Raw genomic sequence first — 20,876 nt, 5'->3', positions numbered from 1 at the left:
GTTGTGATTAGGGTTAGGGTTAGGGATGAAAACCTATAGGAGTTCAAGATATTGTTCAATACCTTTTTTTCTGAAGGTCATAGAGACTTGGAAGTTGGTTCCATCTCCACTAATGTGGCTATGCCCGATCCATTGGGACCATCCCCGAGCTTCTACGACCTTCGGAAATGGTGAAACCACCAAATCTATAAAAAAAAGTACAAGATATTTTTGAATAACCTTTTTTCTGAAAGTCCTAGAGACTTGTGCATTTCATGGTAAATAAAGGGTGGCCTGCCACGCAACCACACAGAATTTCAGCACATTTCGAGCAAGCAGCGCAGAGTTATTCCAATTAATCCTTAATATGGGTTAGGGCTGCAATTAGGGTTAGGGTTAGGGTTAGGGTTAGGGTTGTGATTAGGGTTAGGGTTAGGGTTAGGGATGTGATTAGGGTTAGGGTTAGGGTTGCTATTAGGGTTAGGGTTAGGAATGAATACCCATTGGAGATCAAGATATTCTTCAATAACTTTTTTTCTGTAGGTCATAGAGACTTGGAAGTTGGTTCCATCTCCACTAATGTGGCTATGCCCGATCCATTGGTACCACCCCCGAGCTTCTACGACCTTTGGAAGGGGTAGGGTTAGGGTTGTGATTAGGGTTAGGGTTAGGGTTAGGGATGTGATTAGGGTTAGGGTTAGGGTTGCTATTAGGGTTAGGGTTAGGAATGAATACCCATTGGAGATCAAGATATTCTTCAATAACTTTTTTTCTGTAGGTCATAGAGATTTGGAAGTTGGTTCCATCTCCACTAATGTGGCTATGCCCGATCCATTGGGACCATCCCCGAGCTTCTACGACCTTCGGAAATGGTGAAACCACCAAATCTATAAAAAAAAGTACAAGATATTTTTGAATAACTTTTTTTCTGAAAGACCTAGAGACTTGTGCATTTCATGATAAATAAAGGGTGGCCTGCCACGCAACCACACCGAATTTCAGCACATTTCGAGCAAGCAGCGCAGAGTTATTCCAATTAATCCTTAATATGGGTTAGGGTTGCAATTAGCGTTAGGGTTAGGGTTAGGGTTAGGGTTGTGATTAGGGTTAGGGTTAGGGTTAGGGTTGTGATTAGGGTTAGGGTTAGGGTTAGGGATGTGATTAGGGTTAGGGTTAGGGTTGCTATTAGGGTTAGGGTTAGGAATGAATACCCATTGGAGATCAAGATATTCTTCAATAACTTTTTTTCTGTAGGTCATAGAGACTTGGAAGTTGGTTCCATCTCCACTAATGTGGCTATGCCCGATCCATTGGTACCACCCCCGAGCTTCTACGACCTTTGGAAGGGGTAGGGTTAGGGTTGTGATCAGTGTTTGATTTTTTGGTTGTGATTAGGGTTAGGGTTAGGGATGAAAACCTATAGGAGTTCAAGATATTGTTCAATAACTTTTTTTCTGAAGGTCATAGAGACTTGGAAGTTGGTTCCATCTCCACTAATGTGGCTATGCCCGATCCATTGGGACCACCCCCGAGCTTCTACGACCTTCGGAAATGGTGAAACCACCAAATCTATAAAAAAAAGTACAAGATATTTTTGAATAACTTTTTTTCTGAAAGCCCTAGAGACTTGTGCATTTCATGATAAATAAAGGGTGGCCTGCCACGCAACCACACCGAATTTCAGCACATTTCGAGCAAGCAGCGCAGAGTTATTCCAATTAATCCTTAATATGGGTTAGGGTTGCAATTAGGGTTAGGGTTAGGGTTGTGATTAGGGTTAGGGTTAGGGTTGCTATTAGGGTTAGGGTTAGGAATGAATACCCATTGGAGATCAAGATATTCTTCAATAACTTTTTTTCTGTAGGTCATACAGACTTGGAAGTTGGTTCCATCTCCACTAATGTGGGTATGCCCGATCCATTGGTACCACCCCCGAGCTTCTACGACCTTTGGAAGGGGTAGGGTTAGGGTTGTGATTAGTGTTTGATTTTTTGGTTGTGATTAGGGTTAGGGTTAGGGATGAAAACCTATAGGAGTTCAAGATATTGTTCAATAACTTTTTTTCTGAAGGTCATAGAGACTTGCAAGTTGGTTCCATCTCCACTAATGTGGCTCTGCCCGATCCACTGGGACCATCCCCGAGCTTCTACGACCTTCGGAAATCGTGAAACCACCAAATCCAAAAGAAAAAGTACAAGATATTTTTGAATAACTTTTTTTCTGAAAGCCCTAGAGACTTGTGCATTTCATGATAAATAAAGGGTGGCCTGCCACGCAACCACACCGAATTCCAGCACATTTCGAGCAAGCAGCGCAGAGTTATTCCAATTAATCCTTAATATGGGTTAGGGTTGCAATTAGGGTTAGGGTTAGGGTTAGGGATGTGATTAGGGTTAGGGTTAGGGTTGCTATTAGGGTTAGGGTTAGGAATGAATACCCATTGGAGATCAAGATATTCTTCAATAACTTTTTTTCTGTAGGTCATAGAGACTTGGAAGTTGGTTCCATCTCCACTAATGTGGCTATGCCCGATCCATTGGTACCACCCCCGAGCTTCTACGACCTTTGGAAGGGGTAGGGTTAGGGTTGTGATCAGTGTTTGATTTTTTGGTTGTGATTAGGGTTAGGGTTAGGGATGAAAACCTATAGGAGTTCAAGATATTGTTCAATAACTTTTTTTCTGAAGGTCATAGAGACTTGGAAGTTGGTTCCATCTCCACTAATGTGGCTATGCCCGATCCATTGGGACCACCCCCGAGCTTCTACGACCTTCGGAAATGGTGAAACCACCAAATCTATAAAAAAAAGTACAAGATATTTTTGAATAACTTTTTTTCTGAAAGCCCTAGAGACTTGTGCATTTCATGATAAATAAAGGGTGGCCTGCCACGCAACCACACCGAATTTCAGCACATTTCGAGCAAGCAGCGCAGAGTTATTCCAATTAATCCTTAATATGGGTTAGGGTTGCAATTAGGGTTAGGGTTAGGGTTGTGATTAGGGTTAGGGTTAGGGTTGCTATTAGGGTTAGGGTTAGGAATGAATACCCATTGGAGATCAAGATATTCTTCAATAACTTTTTTTCTGTAGGTCATACAGACTTGGAAGTTGGTTCCATCTCCACTAATGTGGGTATGCCCGATCCATTGGTACCACCCCCGAGCTTCTACGACCTTTGGAAGGGGTAGGGTTAGGGTTGTGATTAGTGTTTGATTTTTTGGTTGTGATTAGGGTTAGGGTTAGGGATGAAAACCTATAGGAGTTCAAGATATTGTTCAATAACTTTTTTTCTGAAGGTCATAGAGACTTGCAAGTTGGTTCCATCTCCACTAATGTGGCTCTGCCCGATCCACTGGGACCATCCCCGAGCTTCTACGACCTTCGGAAATCGTGAAACCACCAAATCCAAAAGAAAAAGTACAAGATATTTTTGAATAACTTTTTTTCTGAAAGCCCTAGAGACTTGTGCATTTCATGATAAATAAAGGGTGGCCTGCCACGCAACCACACCGAATTCCAGCACATTTCGAGCAAGCAGCGCAGAGTTATTCCAATTAATCCTTAATATGGGTTAGGGTTGCAATTAGGGTTAGGGTTAGGGTTAGGGATGTGATTAGGGTTAGGGTTAGGGTTGCTATTAGGGTTAGGGTTAGGAATGAATACCCATTGGAGATCAAGATATTCTTCAATAACTTTTTTTCTGTAGGTCATAGAGACTTGGAAGTTGGTTCCATCTCCACTAATGTGGCTATGCCCGATCCATTGGTACCACCCCCGAGCTTCTACGACCTTTGGAAGGGGTAGGGTTAGGGTTGTGATCAGTGTTTGATTTTTTGGTTGTGATTAGGGTTAGGGTTAGGGATGAAAACCTATAGGAGTTCAAGATATTGTTCAATAACTTTTTTTCTGAAGGTCATAGAGACTTGGAAGTTGGTTCCATCTCCACTAATGTGGCTATGCCCGATCCATTGGGACCACCCCCGAGCTTCTACGACCTTCGGAAATGGTGAAACCACCAAATCTATAAAAAAAAGTACAAGATATTTTTGAATAACTTTTTTTCTGAAAGCCCTAGAGACTTGTGCATTTCATGATAAATAAAGGGTGGCCTGCCACGCAACCACACCGAATTTCAGCACATTTCGAGCAAGCAGCGCAGAGTTATTCCAATTAATCCTTAATATGGGTTAGGGTTGCAATTAGGGTTAGGGTTAGGGTTGTGATTAGGGTTAGGGTTAGGGTTGCTATTAGGGTTAGGGTTAGGAATGAATACCCATTGGAGATCAAGATATTCTTCAATAACTTTTTTTCTGTAGGTCATACAGACTTGGAAGTTGGTTCCATCTCCACTAATGTGGGTATGCCCGATCCATTGGTACCACCCCCGAGCTTCTACGACCTTTGGAAGGGGTAGGGTTAGGGTTGTGATTAGTGTTTGATTTTTTGGTTGTGATTAGGGTTAGGGTTAGGGATGAAAACCTATAGGAGTTCAAGATATTGTTCAATAACTTTTTTTCTGAAGGTCATAGAGACTTGCAAGTTGGTTCCATCTCCACTAATGTGGCTCTGCCCGATCCACTGGGACCATCCCCGAGCTTCTACGACCTTCGGAAATCGTGAAACCACCAAATCCAAAAGAAAAAGTACAAGATATTTTTGAATAACTTTTTTTCTGAAAGCCCTAGAGACTTGTGCATTTCATGATAAATAAAGGGTGGCCTGCCACGCAACCACACCGAATTCCAGCACATTTCGAGCAAGCAGCGCAGAGTTATTCCAATTAATCCTTAATATGGGTTAGGGTTGCAATTAGGGTTAGGGTTAGGGTTAGGGATGTGATTAGGGTTAGGGTTAGGGTTGCTATTAGGGTTAGGGTTAGGAATGAATACCCATTGGAGATCAAGATATTCTTCAATAACTTTTTTTCTGTAGGTCATAGAGACTTGGAAGTTGGTTCCATCTCCACTAATGTGGCTATGCCCGATCCATTGGTACCACCCCCGAGCTTCTACGACCTTTGGAAGGGGTAGGGTTAGGGTTGTGATCAGTGTTTGATTTTTTGGTTGTGATTAGGGTTAGGGTTAGGGATGAAAACCTATAGGAGTTCAAGATATTGTTCAATAACTTTTTTTCTGAAGGTCATAGAGACTTGGAAGTTGGTTCCATCTCCACTAATGTGGCTATGCCCGATCCATTGGGACCACCCCCGAGCTTCTACGACCTTCGGAAATGGTGAAACCACCAAATCTATAAAAAAAAGTACAAGATATTTTTGAATAACTTTTTTTCTGAAAGCCCTAGAGACTTGTGCATTTCATGATAAATAAAGGGTGGCCTGCCACGCAACCACACCGAATTTCAGCACATTTCGAGCAAGCAGCGCAGAGTTATTCCAATTAATCCATAATATGGGTTAGGGTTGCAATTAGGGTTAGGGTTAGGGTTGTGATTAGGGTTAGGGTTAGGGTTGCTATTAGGGTTAGGGTTAGGAATGAATACCCATTGGAGATCAAGATATTCTTCAATAACTTTTTTTCTGTAGGTCATACAGACTTGGAAGTTGGTTCCATCTCCACTAATGTGGGTATGCCCGATCCATTGGTACCACCCCCGAGCTTCTACGACCTTTGGAAGGGGTAGGGTTAGGGTTGTGATTAGTGTTTGATTTTTTGGTTGTGATTAGGGTTAGGGTTAGGGATGAAAACCTATAGGAGTTCAAGATATTGTTCAATAACTTTTTTTCTGAAGGTCATAGAGACTTGCAAGTTGGTTCCATCTCCACTAATGTGGCTCTGCCCGATCCACTGGGACCATCCCCGAGCTTCTACGACCTTCGGAAATCGTGAAACCACCAAATCCAAAAGAAAAAGTACAAGATATTTTTGAATAACTTTTTTTCTGAAAGCCCTAGAGACTTGTGCATTTCATGATAAATAAAGGGTGGCCTGCCACGCAACCACACCGAATTCCAGCACATTTCGAGCAAGCAGCGCAGAGTTATTCCAATTAATCCTTAATATGGGTTAGGGTTGCAATTAGGGTTAGGGTTAGGGTTAGGGATGTGATTAGGGTTAGGGTTAGGGTTGCTATTAGGGTTAGGGTTAGGAATGAATACCCATTGGAGATCAAGATATTCTTCAATAACTTTTTTTCTGTAGGTCATAGAGACTTGGAAGTTGGTTCCATCTCCACTAATGTGGCTATGCCCGATCCATTGGTACCACCCCCAAGCTTCTACGACCTTTGGAAGGGGTAGGGTTAGGGTTGTGATTAGTGTTTGATTTTTTGGTTGTGATTAGGGTTAGGGTTAGGGATGAAAACCTATAGGAGTTCAAGATATTGTTCAATACCTTTTTTTCTGAAGGTCATAGAGACTTGGAAGTTGGTTCCATCTCCACTAATGTGGCTATGCCCGATCCATTGGGACCATCCCCGAGCTTCTACGACCTTCGGAAATGGTGAAACCACCAAATCTATAAAAAAAAGTACAAGATATTTTTGAATAACCTTTTTTCTGAAAGTCCTAGAGACTTGTGCATTTCATGGTAAATAAAGGGTGGCCTGCCACGCAACCACACAGAATTTCAGCACATTTCGAGCAAGCAGCGCAGAGTTATTCCAATTAATCCTTAATATGGGTTAGGGCTGCAATTAGGGTTAGGGTTAGGGTTAGGGTTAGGGTTGTGATTAGGGTTAGGGTTAGGGTTAGGGATGTGATTAGGGTTAGGGTTAGGGTTGCTATTAGGGTTAGGGTTAGGAATGAATACCCATTGGAGATCAAGATATTCTTCAATAACTTTTTTTCTGTAGGTCATAGAGACTTGGAAGTTGGTTCCATCTCCACTAATGTGGCTATGCCCGATCCATTGGTACCACCCCCGAGCTTCTACGACCTTTGGAAGGGGTAGGGTTAGGGTTGTGATTAGGGTTAGGGTTAGGGTTAGGGATGTGATTAGGGTTAGGGTTAGGGTTGCTATTAGGGTTAGGGTTAGGAATGAATACCCATTGGAGATCAAGATATTCTTCAATAACTTTTTTTCTGTAGGTCATAGAGATTTGGAAGTTGGTTCCATCTCCACTAATGTGGCTATGCCCGATCCATTGGGACCATCCCCGAGCTTCTACGACCTTCGGAAATGGTGAAACCACCAAATCTATAAAAAAAAGTACAAGATATTTTTGAATAACTTTTTTTCTGAAAGACCTAGAGACTTGTGCATTTCATGATAAATAAAGGGTGGCCTGCCACGCAACCACACCGAATTTCAGCACATTTCGAGCAAGCAGCGCAGAGTTATTCCAATTAATCCTTAATATGGGTTAGGGTTGCAATTAGCGTTAGGGTTAGGGTTAGGGTTAGGGTTGTGATTAGGGTTAGGGTTAGGGTTAGGGTTGTGATTAGGGTTAGGGTTAGGGTTAGGGATGTGATTAGGGTTAGGGTTAGGGTTGCTATTAGGGTTAGGGTTAGGAATGAATACCCATTGGAGATCAAGATATTCTTCAATAACTTTTTTTCTGTAGGTCATAGAGACTTGGAAGTTGGTTCCATCTCCACTAATGTGGCTATGCCCGATCCATTGGTACCACCCCCGAGCTTCTACGACCTTTGGAAGGGGTAGGGTTAGGGTTGTGATCAGTGTTTGATTTTTTGGTTGTGATTAGGGTTAGGGTTAGGGATGAAAACCTATAGGAGTTCAAGATATTGTTCAATAACTTTTTTTCTGAAGGTCATAGAGACTTGGAAGTTGGTTCCATCTCCACTAATGTGGCTATGCCCGATCCATTGGGACCACCCCCGAGCTTCTACGACCTTCGGAAATGGTGAAACCACCAAATCTATAAAAAAAAGTACAAGATATTTTTGAATAACTTTTTTTCTGAAAGCCCTAGAGACTTGTGCATTTCATGATAAATAAAGGGTGGCCTGCCACGCAACCACACCGAATTTCAGCACATTTCGAGCAAGCAGCGCAGAGTTATTCCAATTAATCCTTAATATGGGTTAGGGTTGCAATTAGGGTTAGGGTTAGGGTTGTGATTAGGGTTAGGGTTAGGGTTGCTATTAGGGTTAGGGTTAGGAATGAATACCCATTGGAGATCAAGATATTCTTCAATAACTTTTTTTCTGTAGGTCATACAGACTTGGAAGTTGGTTCCATCTCCACTAATGTGGGTATGCCCGATCCATTGGTACCACCCCCGAGCTTCTACGACCTTTGGAAGGGGTAGGGTTAGGGTTGTGATTAGTGTTTGATTTTTTGGTTGTGATTAGGGTTAGGGTTAGGGATGAAAACCTATAGGAGTTCAAGATATTGTTCAATAACTTTTTTTCTGAAGGTCATAGAGACTTGCAAGTTGGTTCCATCTCCACTAATGTGGCTCTGCCCGATCCACTGGGACCATCCCCGAGCTTCTACGACCTTCGGAAATCGTGAAACCACCAAATCCAAAAGAAAAAGTACAAGATATTTTTGAATAACTTTTTTTCTGAAAGCCCTAGAGACTTGTGCATTTCATGATAAATAAAGGGTGGCCTGCCACGCAACCACACCGAATTCCAGCACATTTCGAGCAAGCAGCGCAGAGTTATTCCAATTAATCCTTAATATGGGTTAGGGTTGCAATTAGGGTTAGGGTTAGGGTTAGGGATGTGATTAGGGTTAGGGTTAGGGTTGCTATTAGGGTTAGGGTTAGGAATGAATACCCATTGGAGATCAAGATATTCTTCAATAACTTTTTTTCTGTAGGTCATAGAGACTTGGAAGTTGGTTCCATCTCCACTAATGTGGCTATGCCCGATCCATTGGTACCACCCCCAAGCTTCTACGACCTTTGGAAGGGGTAGGGTTAGGGTTGTGATTAGTGTTTGATTTTTTGGTTGTGATTAGGGTTAGGGTTAGGGATGAAAACCTATAGGAGTTCAAGATATTGTTCAATACCTTTTTTTCTGAAGGTCATAGAGACTTGGAAGTTGGTTCCATCTCCACTAATGTGGCTATGCCCGATCCATTGGGACCATCCCCGAGCTTCTACGACCTTCGGAAATGGTGAAACCACCAAATCTATAAAAAAAAGTACAAGATATTTTTGAATAACCTTTTTTCTGAAAGTCCTAGAGACTTGTGCATTTCATGGTAAATAAAGGGTGGCCTGCCACGCAACCACACAGAATTTCAGCACATTTCGAGCAAGCAGCGCAGAGTTATTCCAATTAATCCTTAATATGGGTTAGGGCTGCAATTAGGGTTAGGGTTAGGGTTAGGGTTAGGGTTGTGATTAGGGTTAGGGTTAGGGTTAGGGATGTGATTAGGGTTAGGGTTAGGGTTGCTATTAGGGTTAGGGTTAGGAATGAATACCCATTGGAGATCAAGATATTCTTCAATAACTTTTTTTCTGTAGGTCATAGAGACTTGGAAGTTGGTTCCATCTCCACTAATGTGGCTATGCCCGATCCATTGGTACCACCCCCGAGCTTCTACGACCTTTGGAAGGGGTAGGGTTAGGGTTGTGATTAGGGTTAGGGTTAGGGTTAGGGATGTGATTAGGGTTAGGGTTAGGGTTGCTATTAGGGTTAGGGTTAGGAATGAATACCCATTGGAGATCAAGATATTCTTCAATAACTTTTTTTCTGTAGGTCATAGAGATTTGGAAGTTGGTTCCATCTCCACTAATGTGGCTATGCCCGATCCATTGGGACCATCCCCGAGCTTCTACGACCTTCGGAAATGGTGAAACCACCAAATCTATAAAAAAAAGTACAAGATATTTTTGAATAACTTTTTTTCTGAAAGACCTAGAGACTTGTGCATTTCATGATAAATAAAGGGTTAGGGTTAGGGTTGTGATTAGGGTTAGGGTTAGGGTTGCTATTAGGGTTAGGGTTAGGAATGAATACCCATTGGAGATAGGGTTAGGGTTAGGGTTAGGGTTAGGGTTGTGATTAGGGTTAGGGTTAGGGTTAGGGTTGTGATTAGGGTTAGGGTTAGGGTTAGGGATGTGATTAGGGTTAGGGTTAGGGTTGCTATTAGGGTTAGGGTTAGGGTTGTGATTAGGGTTAGGGTTAGGGTTGCAATTAGGGTTAGGAATGAATACCCATTGGAGATCAAGATATTCTTCAATAACTTTTTTTCTGTAGGTCATAGAGACTTGGAAGTTGGTTCCATCTCCACTAATGTGGCTATGCCCGATCCATTGGTACCACCCCCGAGCTTCTACGACCTTTGGAAGGGGTAGGGTTAGGGTTGTGATTAGTGTTTGATTTTTTGGTTGTGATTAGGGTTAGGGTTAGGGATGAAAACCTATAGGAGTTCAAGATATTGTTCAATAACTTTTTTTCTGAAGGTCATAGAGACTTGGAAGTTGGTTCCATCTCCACTAATGTGGCTATGCCCGATCCATTGGGACCATCCCCGAGCTTCTACGACCTTCGGAAATGGTGAAACCACCAAATCTATAAAAAAAAAGTACAAGATATTTTTGAATAACTTTTTTTCTGAAAGCCCTAGAGACTTGTGCATTTCATGATAAATAAAGGGTTAGGGTTAGGGTTGTGATTAGGGTTAGGGTTAGGGTTGCTATTAGGGTTAGGGTTAGGAATGAATACCCATTGGAGATCAAGATATTCTTCAATAACTTTTTTTTCTGTAGGTCATAGAGACTTGGAAGTTGTTTCCATCTCCACTAATGTGGGTATGCCCGATCCATTGGTACCACCCCCAAGCTTCTACGACCTTTGGAAGGGGTAGGGTTAGGGTTGTGATTAGTGTTTGATTTTTTGGTTGTGATAAGGGTTAGGGTTAGGGATGAAAACCTATAGGAGTTCAAGATATTGTTCAATACCTTTTTTTCTGAAGGTCATAGAGACTTGGAAGTTGGTTCCATCTCCACTAATGTGGCTATGCCCGATCCATTGGGACCACCCCCGAGCTTCTACGACCTTTGGAAGGGGTAGGGTTAGGGTTGTGATTAGGGTTAGGGTTAGGGTTAGGGATGTGATTAGGGTTAGGGTTAGGGTTGCTATTAGGGTTAGGGTTAGGAATGAATACCCATTGGAGATCAAGATATTCTTCAATAACTTTTTTTCTGTAGGTCATAGAGATTTGGAAGTTGGTTCCATCTCCACTAATGTGGCTATGCCCGATCCATTGGGACCATCCCCGAGCTTCTACGACCTTCGGAAATGGTGAAACCACCAAATCTATAAAAAAAAGTACAAGATATTTTTGAATAACTTTTTTTCTGAAAGACCTAGAGACTTGTGCATTTCATGATAAATAAAGGGTGGCCTGCCACGCAACCACACCGAATTTCAGCACATTTCGAGCAAGCAGCGCAGAGTTATTCCAATTAATCCTTAATATGGGTTAGGGTTGCAATTAGCATTAGGGTTAGGGTTAGGGTTAGGGTTGTGATTAGGGTTAGGGTTAGGGTTAGGGTTGTGATTAGGGTTAGGGTTAGGGTTAGGGATGTGATTAGGGTTAGGGTTAGGGTTGCTATTAGGGTTAGGGTTAGGAATGAATACCCATTGGAGATCAAGATATTCTTCAATAACTTTTTTTCTGTAGGTCATAGAGACTTGGAAGTTGGTTCCATCTCCACTAATGTGGCTATGCCCGATCCATTGGTACCACCCCCGAGCTTCTACGACCTTTGGAAGGGGTAGGGTTAGGGTTGTGATCAGTGTTTGATTTTTTGGTTGTGATTAGGGTTAGGGTTAGGGATGAAAACCTATAGGAGTTCAAGATATTGTTCAATAACTTTTTTTCTGAAGGTCATAGAGACTTGGAAGTTGGTTCCATCTCCACTAATGTGGCTATGCCCGATCCATTGGGACCACCCCCGAGCTTCTACGACCTTCGGAAATGGTGAAACCACCAAATCTATAAAAAAAAGTACAAGATATTTTTGAATAACTTTTTTTCTGAAAGCCCTAGAGACTTGTGCATTTCATGATAAATAAAGGGTGGCCTGCCACGCAACCACACCGAATTTCAGCACATTTCGAGCAAGCAGCGCAGAGTTATTCCAATTAATCCTTAATATGGGTTAGGGTTGCAATTAGGGTTAGGGTTAGGGTTGTGATTAGGGTTAGGGTTAGGGTTGCTATTAGGGTTAGGGTTAGGAATGAATACCCATTGGAGATCAAGATATTCTTCAATAACTTTTTTTCTGTAGGTCATACAGACATGGAAGTTGGTTCCATCTCCACTAATGTGGGTATGCCCGATCCATTGGTACCACCCCCGAGCTTCTACGACCTTTGGAAGGGGTAGGGTTAGGGTTGTGATTAGTGTTTGATTTTTTGGTTGTGATTAGGGTTAGGGTTAGGGATGAAAACCTATAGGAGATCAAGATATTCTTCAATAACTTTTTTTCTGAAGGTCATAGAGACTTGGAAGTTGGTTCCATCTCCACTAATGTGGCTATGCCCGATCCATTGGGACCACCCCCGAGCTTCTACGACCTTCGGAAATGGTGAAACCACCAAATCTATTTAAAAAAGTACAAGATATTTTTGAATAACTTTTTTTCTGAAAGTCCTAGAGACTTGTGCATTTCATGATAAATAAAGGGTGGCCTGCCACGCAACCACACCGAATTCCAGCACATTTCGAGCAAGCAGCGCAGAGTTATTCCATTTAATCCTTAATATGGGTTAGGGTTGCAATTAGGGTTAGGGTTAGGGTTAGGGTTAGGGTTGTGATTAGGGTTAGGGTTAGGGTTGCTATTAGGGTTAGGGTTAGGAATGAATACCCATTGGAGATCAAGATATTCTTCAATTACTTTTTTTCTGTAGGTCATAGAGACTTGGAAGTTGTTTCCATCTCCACTAATGTGGGTATGCCCGATCCAATGGTACCACCCCCGAGCTTCTACGACCTTTGGAAGGGGTAGGGTTAGGGTTGTGATTAGTGTTTGATTTTTTGGTTGTGATTAGGGTTAGGGTTAGGGATGAAAACCTATAGGAGTTCAAGATATTGTTCAATAACTTTTTTTCTGAAGGTCATAGAGACTTGGAAGTTGGTTCCATCTCCACTAATGTGGCTATGCCCGATCCATTGGGACCACCCCCGAGCTTCTACGACCTTCGGAAATGGTGAAACCACCAAATCTATAAAAAAAAGTACAAGATATTTTTGAATAACTTTTTTTCTGAAAGCCCTAGAGACTTGTGCATTTCATGATAAATAAAGGGTGGCCTGCCACGCAACCACACCGAATTCCAGCACATTTCGAGCAAGCAGCGCAGAGTTATTCCAATTAATCCTTAATATGGGTTAGGGTTGCAATTAGGGTTAGGGTTAGGGTTAGGGATGTGATTAGGGTTAGGGTTAGGGTTGCTATTAGGGTTAGGGTTAGGGTTAGGGTTGCTATTAGGGTTAGGAATGAATACCCATTGGAGATCAAGATATTCTTCAATAACTTTTTTTCTGTAGGTCATAGAGACTTGGAAGTTGGTTCCATCTCCACTAATGTGGCTATGCCCGATCCATTGGTACCACCCCCGAGCTTCTACAACCTTTGGAAGGGGTAGGGTTAGGGTTGTGATTAGTGTTTGATTTTTTGGTTGTGATTAGGGTTAGGGTTAGGGATGAAAACCTATAGGAGTTCAAGATATTGTTCAATAACTTTTTTTCTGAAGGTCATAGAGACTTGGAAGTTGGTTCCATCTCCACTAATGTGGCTATGCCCGATCCATTGGGACCATCCCCGAGCTTCTACGACCTTCGGAAATGGTGAAACCACCAAATCTATTAAAAAAAGTACAAGATATTTTTGAATAACTTTTTTTCTGAAAGTCCTAGAGACTTGTGCATTTCATGATAAATAAAGGGTGGCCTGCCACGCAACCACACCGAATTTCAGCACATTTCGAGCAAGCAGCGCAGAGTTATTCCAATTAATTCTTAATATGGGTTAGGGTTGCAATTAGGGTTAGGGTTAGGGTTGTGATTAGGGTTAGGGTTAGGGTTAGGGTTAGGGTTGCTATTAGGGTTAGGGTTAGGAATGAATACCCATTGGAGATCAAGATATTCTTCAATAACTTTTTTTTTGTAGGTCATAGAGACTTGGAAGTTGGTTCCATCTCCACTAATGTGGCTATGCCCGATCCATTGGTACCACCCCCGAGCTTCTACGACCTTTGGAAGGGGTAGGGTTAGGGTTGTGATTAGTGTTTGATTTTTTGGTTGTGATTAGGGTTAGGGTTAGGGATGAAAACCTATAGGAGTTCAAGATATTGTTCAATAACTTTTTTTCTGAAGGTCATAGAGACTTGGAAGTTGGTTCCATCTCCACTAATGTGGCTATGCCCGATCCATTGGGACCATCCCCGAGCTTCTACGACCTTCGGAAATGGGGAAACCACCAAATCTATAAAAAAAAGTACAAGATATTTTTGAATAACTTTTTTTCTGAAAGCCCTAGAGACTTGTGCATTTCATGATAAATAAAGGGTGGCCTGCCACGCAACCACACCGAATTTCAGCACATTTCGAGCAAGCAGCGCAGAGTTATTCCAATTAATCCTTAATATGGGTTAGGGTTGCAATTAGGGTTAGGGTTAGGGTTAGGGTTAGGGTTAGGGTTGTGATTAGGGTTAGGGTTAGGGTTGCTATTAGGGTTAGGGTTAGGAATGAATACCCATTGGAGATCAAGATATTCTTCAATAACTTTTTTTCTGAAGGTCATAGAGACTTGGAAGTTGGTTCCATCTCCACTAATGTGGCTATGCCCGATCCATTGGTACCACCCCCGAGCTTCTACGACCTTTGGAAGGGGTAGGGTTTGGGTTGACATTAGTGTTTGGTTTTTGGGTTGTGATTAGGGTTAGGGTTAGGGATGAAAACCTATAGGAGTTCAAGATATTCTTCAATAACTTTTTTTCTGAAGGTCATAGAGACTTGCAAGTTGGTTCCATCTCCACTAATGTGGCTCTGCCCGATCCACTGGGACCATCCCCGAGCTTCTACGACCTTCAGAAATGGTGAAACCACCAAATCCAAAAGAAAAAGTACAAGATATTTTTGAATAACTTTTTTTCTGAAAGTCCTAGAAACTTGGGCATCTCATGATTAATAAAGGGTGGCCTGCCACGCAACCACACAGAATTTCAGCACGTTTCGAGCAAGCAGTGCAGAGTTATTCACCCTATGGTGAATATAGGTTAGGGTTGCAATTAGGGTTAGGGTTAGGGATGAAAACCCTTATTAATTACAGAATTTAATTTAAGAAAACCAACTCTCTGCCTGGCCACTCTTAGCTGTTAATATGTGTTTACATGTTACCTACTTAACTAACTGGCTCTCATAGCCTCAAGCCAGCTAACATTGCTTGAGCCCTGGACTCTTCAAATAAGTGCTCTTAATGTTGTCAATAACTTTATCTCAACTCATATGTTTCACTGAACCTTTTACCTTCTACTCACCTCACACAGCAGGGTCAATCAGATGCAGAGGGATGGTTCCGCGACTTCCTGTATCCTTGTCAAATTAAAAGCCATTGTTTCAAATTAAAAGCCCTCTAGCGTTTCATACACGGTCCAGCCATACAGGCTTTGACGTCTTGTTTGGTAAATAATTACCGAGGTCCAGACCTCGTAGGCCTCAGCTGGCTACGGCCATGGTCAGACCACACAGTTATTTAAATAAATGTTGCTGAAGCCTAAATGGAACTATTACTTATCTGCAGTTACTGTTTTGCTGCAGTCCTTCCTGTTTAAAACCCAAGTGTTCATGTGTAAACATGAAGCCTTTTGAGTGTGTGCGTTTTTGGACAGTGAGACTGGATGAGATGTGTATCTTCAGCTCCCGCCAGACTATTTTTCTCCTGTCAAACTTCACTGACCCATCCAGCTCACTTTCAACCCAGCACGCAGTGTTTTGAAAACGTGTCAGCTTTGCTTCTAAACTATGCTGATGACATCCGCACTCCACGTGTGTGTGAGTGTGTGCGCGTGTGTGTTTGAAAGGATCTGGACTTAATCATTTTTCCTGTTTTACTGAATGAGCTCTGGATTGCTCTGTGTGGGACTGGATCAGTGATCTTTGTTGTTGACATGCAAGCATGAGGCCAACAAGGTGCACAACACAGACAGGAGTCTTTCTCAGAAGTTGTAAATTCAGTACACCTACCTGTCACTGTCTGCATTCTCCTGCTGCAGCTGTAGACCAGGTACACCACAAAACTGTCAGGGTCGACCAAGAATTGCATTGAAACACTCAGACAAACTCATTTAACAATTCAGCTTTGTTAATCACTAACATCATCCTGTGCAACATTGAGATGTGTGTGCACACACGAGGACCTTGCGATGGATGTGAGTTGCATCAGCGTTTAAGTTGGTTAGTATTTGGAACGATGTGTGTGTGTGTGTGTGTGTGTGTGTGTGTGTGTGTGTGTGTGTGTGTATGTGTGTGTTTGGATCTCTGTCTGAGCAAACGACAACCTGAACTTTTGAACCAGAAGCTTGGATTAACAACTGACCTGGGAGCAGCAGAGTCTGGGAAACTATAATTAAGGTTGATTAAAGAACATTCCTGGGGTCTGTTTCTGCATGTTAAGTGAGCTGCTGAGGTTGTGGGAGACTCGGGCCCCTATCAAATGAGCGACTCTCATAGCTGAGAAGCGAAACACACTCCTTTGTGAAAAAGTCCACTCTGACATAATCGCAAGCATATTTGTGGGTATTTAGGTGAATAAACGTATGCAGACAAACATGCAGACTCTCAAACAAAAAATCCCCTGATTGTGTCCTATAGCAACGTGAACATGGAGGAAAACAACTCTGAATGCTTTGGAAAACCAACCATTCATTATTGCAATGATCCCTATGGCATCTCCAGTATAATTAGGGGAAATGTATCTATAAATACCAGAGACTAAACAACAGTAAACAAAGGGACAACCACAGCCAGCAACCTTTCACATTACACTTCACTTCTTCCCCACAAGCCCTGACAGCAGCAGCAGCATCAACAACAACAACCGTGGCAGCAGTGACAGCAGCAGCAGCATAACTCAGGGATCGGTCGCTCACAATTATTCCTCGCTCAAGTTCTTTATTACAAAAGCAGCTACAGACAGACGGTCGCTTTGTTGAGGTCATCGCTCCTCGCTGCATCCCCACCACGGGTCGCTCCTCCTTCCTCCATCCGCCTGCCTCTCCCCCGTTTCCTGTCTATATGCCTTCCTCTTGTCACTCTCCTCCCAAAACTTCAAACTGCATACCAGCTTCATTCAGTTTGGTTTTGGCCAGAGTGTTAAAACAAGCCTGAGTTGAACCATCCCTATACTTGTCTGAGACCTCTGGTATGACCGTTGGGAATCAGGCAGAGAGGACAAACTGGGTCAGAGGAAGCATGAGCATTGTGTCAGGAACCATATGGGATCTACCAGGGCTGCAGAGCAGGTGTTTATTTAGCCAGTTTATCAGCCTATCATGAGCCTGTAGTAAGAAGTGACAAAGTACTTCACATTAGTTACAAGCCATTTCCAACTTTTATGACCTACTGTAGAGTGTTATGATTATCCAGCGAAATGACTTTTTCAAAGCCTGAAAGCTTTGATGTGAACATGGTAAACACCATCGATATCACGAATAAACTTGTTAATGATTTCCAGCTGATTCTTAAAGCTGATATTCTTTGTTTATTTCTATTCTGTCGTCATTTACATTCAACAGATGGAGCGTGACCCCGGCTGACAACTGCACCCTGAGAACAGAGCTCTGGAAAATGTCCAGAAAATTGGGTTCACACATTTTCACCTATGGACTATTAGCACAGCTAGAGGGGTAAATGTAAACCATTCAATTAAATAAGGAACATTTACCTTAACCACTTCATCTTTGTAATTCCAAATTTCATTGGGCTAAAGGACAATTTAATTAAAAATACTACTGAGGGAGGAAAACAGGGCACAACCTGAGTGGCACTGAATGGACCACACACACAAAAACGCAAATATATATTAGTAATTATATATTTTTTTATGTAATTCAAATAAAGCTCCTCTGAATTTAAAAGAAAAACAGAGAAAGAATGATATAGAGACAAAGAGAGAATTATTGACAAACACTGACACAGAGACAGAAACAGAGTGAGTCAAATTCACGCCTCTGATTCCACAGTGTCTGAAGAGAAGAGTCTCTCCTCACCCTCGATAATAACAGGTGGAATACTCCCAAACAGTCTGGAAGGCTAACTCAGCTGAATCAGCCCTCGTTGGTCCCACAGCACTTGCTGCCGATCATTAGACGCACATCGAGCTCTAACCTGTGAATAATTGCAACGTTATCACAATACACAATGCATCACTTTCTGACAAGCCGATCGTTTGACCTCTCACACCTTGACCACAGACACACTTGGCACAGGAAACACGGCACATTTGAAGTGTTTTGAGAAAAATCTGGGTGTGTTTTTAGTTTTAATTTGTTTTCCTTTTTTTCCCCACAAAGTATGTGCTGTGAATTCCTGGCATGACTTCACAGATGCACAGTCCTGTTTTTCTGTGCCCTTTGTGGATAATACATGTTTCTGGTGGCGGGTTGCTGCTGCTGAAGGGATTGTTCATGTGTGCTTGCGAGCGGGTGTTTGTAGGTTGGTGCTTCGTCCATCTTAATTAGGTCTGTATGGATGTTCCAGTTGTTCTGTCCTCCACGCAAACACAGCGGGAAACAGGGTATTGTTTCTACACTTGTGTATGTGTGTGTGTTTGTGTGTGTGTGTGTGTGTGTGTGTGTGTGTGTGTGTGTGTGTGTGAGCACATAATAACTCATGGATGGATTTTCACCCAAATTGTTGAGAATATTACTTTTCATTTCTTTTCAACTTTTGGTCAAGGTCAAAGGTCCACAAAAATATGACCAGAAAAACAAAAGTAGGGTTAGACAGATGATCTATAGATCAGAAAATGAATCCCCACCTCATGACATCATATTATTAGAAGTCACAAAGATGGCAGAAATGATGTTTGTCCAGTTTTAATTTTATAAAATTTTCTTTTTCAGTCCTTGTGTTTGTATTACTTGAGATCATTTTGATTTTAAAGTCATAAATTGAACCTTAGAAACAGGAAAGCTGCATTAAAAATAAAATCTTTTTTTTTTCAAGATATCTTGGCAGCCCAAAGGAAAAATAACCTGACCTAAAGCAGCATCATTTTGTCTGGGTGATATAATCAAATAATATATAATTGAAATCCTGAGTGAGCATGTGCAGGGTATTCATCGTCCCTATGATGCTCTTGATTTTTCTTTTTTTTTCCATTTGCCATTTCTGTCAGAGATCCTCATTAATTTGAACCCTCCCCTGTTTAATTTATTGCCACCATGTTGAGTTTGTTGATTTTATGTTGAAAAGAAACTATCTTCTTCCTTTCAGATAATAAGTTGAATCAGACACAAAGGCTCTTGAATTAGTGCACTCAGTTCGAAGCTGACTAGTGAAAACATTAATCTCACAAATACTGAGCGCTGAGGCAGGTCTGCAGGAAAACATGCTGAGGTTTAGAGTCTGTCTGGCTCGCGCAGACATTTTATGATGTTCTTTTATGACCTATGACATAAACAGCACATGACATCTTAAAATATGTTGAAGTGTTTGCCCAAACTGAGCAATGGGAAACAGCCGCTGGATGAGTCAAAATAAAGGAATTGGACGATGGAACCTGAGCAGAATCAGATTTCATATCAAAGCTTCTTCACATGTGCGCTCAGCAGTACATTACAATAGATGTCCCCAGCAACCGCTACAGTAAAGATCTGTTTAACAAGAAGGCAGCGCTCACATAACGGCTCACAGCCACATTTCGGGTTTCACTTCTCCGGTTGTTACCTGACTGTGCCCTCACAACAGGTGACACCGATATTTCACATCTGGCCAGGATGCAACCTGACCAGCCACCCACACACACACACACAAGCTTGCACACACCCACACACACACACAAGCTCACACACACCCACACACACACCCACAAACTCACACACACCCACACACACACACACACCCTTGTCTCTCTATAGCTGTGAGGACGTTCATCAGCATTGATAGACATGCGCCCACATAAACACTAACTGTAAAACAACAGACAGGAAACTACCCCAGACAATTTGTGGAATCATTCAATAGACTTGTTATCTTGAATGCAAGTAAATAAAATAAGAGAAATACATCACACAACAACTTCAGGACTTTAAGACTGAGTTATTCTGACTTTTAGTTTCAAGTTGAATGAAGGTTTACTCACTTCCTGACTGCTGAGTCATGGTTGTTTCCTCTGATAATGATTAAACTAGCTGATAGTTAACCATTATGACTGTTTGCACATTTTAAGACCCAGTCATTGTCTGTACATGAAGATGGAAAACATGACAGCTCAAACATCAAGACATCTAGATCGCCCCCTGATGGCTGGCTGCAGTATAGGTCAGAAACCAGCCCTCTCCATGTTAAGGGATGGGATGAGGGCCAAAGTAAAAAGTCTATTATAGGTTCTAGTCATTTAGGTTCTTATCAGGCATTTGTTCAAAGTTTGGTTATTTAATGCTGTGAAAACAGGGAGAAATGTTATGATCGACAGCTGAGACTGACAATAATACAACTGGTATTAATGGAGACTCTGGCTCTAAATGATGTCACCAGAGCAAGATGGCAGCGTCCGTATTTGGAATATTTTGGCTTAAAAGTAAGAATTCCTTGTGACTGGAAGCTGTTTGATGTGTTTTGTTTTTCTCCACAAAAAATGCTGATGTAACGTGTCTGTGACTGCAGTCTCTAGCCCAATATTTCGAGTTTCAACCCTTGGTTTTAAATTGTGATGAATATAAGAATGATTCAGGAAGTTGAGTTCAGTTAAGCTGCATTTTCAAAGAGGCTGAGAAACCTGCATTT

This window comes from Paralichthys olivaceus, chromosome 9 (assembly GCF_024713975.1).
Source record: "Paralichthys olivaceus isolate ysfri-2021 chromosome 9, ASM2471397v2, whole genome shotgun sequence".
NCBI classification, from domain to species: Eukaryota; Metazoa; Chordata; class Actinopteri; order Pleuronectiformes; family Paralichthyidae; genus Paralichthys; species Paralichthys olivaceus.
The sequence above is the reverse complement of the archived record's forward strand: the minus strand, read 5'-3'. Positions refer to the sequence as shown.